The sequence below is a fragment of the Oncorhynchus nerka genome, linkage group LG14 (genome assembly GCF_034236695.1).
Source record: "Oncorhynchus nerka isolate Pitt River linkage group LG14, Oner_Uvic_2.0, whole genome shotgun sequence".
Classification (NCBI taxonomy): Eukaryota; Metazoa; Chordata; class Actinopteri; order Salmoniformes; family Salmonidae; genus Oncorhynchus; species Oncorhynchus nerka.
The window spans coordinates 17,312,302-17,314,801 of record NC_088409.1 but is presented as its reverse complement, the minus strand read 5'-3'; positions in this window follow the sequence as shown (position 1 = coordinate 17,314,801).

The following is a 2,500-nucleotide window of genomic DNA, read 5'->3' as shown; positions in this document are numbered from 1 at the left end:
GAGAGAGAGAGAGAGAGAAAAGGAAAAGGAGGCAGTGGATTAATGAACCGTGACAATACCCCCCCCTAGGAACGCCTCTTGGCGTTCCCAGGCGAATTTACCTGTCGATTGAAATCATCGATAAGGGAGTGATCCAGAATGTCCCTAGCAGGTACCCAACTTCTCTCCTCCGGGCCGTAACCCTCCCAGTCCACCAGGTACTGGAATCCGCGTCCCCTCCTTCTAGAGTCCAAAATACGATTGACAGAAAAGGTGGGTTCCCCATCAACAAGTCGTGGCGGCGGGGGAACCGGGACCGGCGGGTTAATGCGTGCCTGAAACACAGGTTTTATTTTAGACACATGAAAGGTAGGATGAATTCTCCTATACGCCGGAGGAAGCTGGAGCCGGACCGCCACCGGACTAATGATCCTGGTGACTTTGAACGGGCCGATAAATTTGGGGGCAAGCTTGTTCGAAACGGATCGGAGTGGAATGTTCTTAGTAGAAAGCCACACTCTTTGGCCAACGACGTATAACGGAGGCTTCGACCGGTGGCGATCGGCCTTAGCCTTGGTGCGCGCCCCCACCCGGAGAAGAGTCTCACGGGCTCTGCTCCATGCGTGACGGCACCTCTGGATGAACGCGTGAGCGGAGGGAACAGACACCTCGGACTCCGTACTGGGAAAGATAGGTGGCTGGTAACCTAAACTACACTCAAACGGAGAGAGACCCGTGGCTGCCACTGGCAACGAATTGTGAGGGTACTCAACCATAGAGAGTTGTTGACTCCAGGAAGAGGGATTCTTAGAAACCAAACATCGCAACACTCTCTCCAAATCTTGGTTGGCCCTCTCCGCTTGACCGTTGCTCTGGGGATGAAACCCTGAAGACAGGCTGACACTCGCTCCCAGTAACCTACAAAACTCTTGCCAAAACTTGGACACAAATTGGGGCCCCCTGTCAGAAACTACGTCCATCGGCAGACCATGTAAGCGAAAGACGTGATCCACGACAGTTACCGCTGTCTCCTTGGCAGATGGTAATTTAGGCAAGGGAATAAAATGAGCCGCCTTCGAGAACCGGTCCACCACGGTCAAAACAACCGTCTTGCCCTGGGAGGGCGGGAGGGCGGTAACAAAATCTAGCGCGATGTGGGACCAGGGTCTCGAAGGGACCGACAGCGGTTGGAGTAACCCATCTGGGGGTCGATTAGAAGTCTTCCCAATGGCACAAACCGAGCAAGCCAAGACAAAACTGTGAATGTCACGAGCCATCAGTGGCCACCAAAAGCGTTGTTTAACCAAAAAGCTAGTGCGGCTGACTCCTGGATGACACGCTACGTTGGAGCAATGCCCCCACCGAATAACATCGGACCGACACCCCTCCGGCACAAACAACCGATTAGGCGGGCAACCGGGCGGAGGCGTTACCCCTTCTAAGGCCGTTTTCACCCTCGATTCAACCTCCCATGTGAGTGTGGAGACCACTAGGGTCCCGGGTAGGATGCACTCGGGAGTGGATGGGCGTTCGGAATGGTCAAAAATGCGAGAAAGGGAATCGGGTTTGACATTCTTGGAACCCGGGCGATACGAGAGAGAGAAGTCAAAACGTCCGAAAAAGAGTGCCCACCGCGCCTGCCTGGAGTTGAGTCGCTTGGCGGTTCTGATATATTCCAAATTTTTGTGATCGGTCCAAACTATAAAAGGTACCCCCGAACCCTCTAACCAATGGCGCCACTCCTCCAGTGCTAACTTCACTGCCAACAACTCTCTGTTGCCAATGTCGTAGTTGCGTTCCGCAGGTGATAACCGATGGGAAAGGAACGCGCAAGGGTGCATCTTGTCGTCAGAAGAGGAACGTTGGGAAAGTACCGCACCTACCCCCACCTCTGAAGCGTCCACCTCCACCACGAACTGACGCGAGGGATCGGGAGCTATGAGGATGGGAGCAGAAACAAAGCGGCTCTTGAGTTTGACGAATGCAGCCTCGGCTGTATCGGACCACCTGAACGTCACTCTGGGGGAGGTTAAGGCGGTAAGAGGAGCGACTATCTGGCTAAAGTTGCGAACGAAACGCCGGTAGAAATTGGCGAATCCCAGAAACCTCTGTAGGGCCTTACGGGAATCTGGGCTTGGCCAATCCACCACAGCCTTAACCTTGTCAGGATCCATGCGAATACCTTCGGTCGAGACGATGTAACCTAGGAATGGAACGGATTGTGCATGAAAAATGCATTTCTCCGCCTTGACAAAAAGTCCATTCTCCAACAACCTCTGAAGCACTCGTCTGACGTGCTGAACGTGTTCCTGGAGAGAAGAAGAAAAAATCAGTATGTCATCCAGGTAAACATATATGAAATGATCAATCATATCTCTCAGCACGTCATTTACGAGTGCCTGGAAAACCGCTGGGGAGTTGGATAGCCCAAAAGGCATGACCAAATATTCGAGGTGCCCTCTGGGGGTGTTAAACGCGGTCTTCCATTCGTCCCCCCCCTTATGCGAACCAAATGATATGC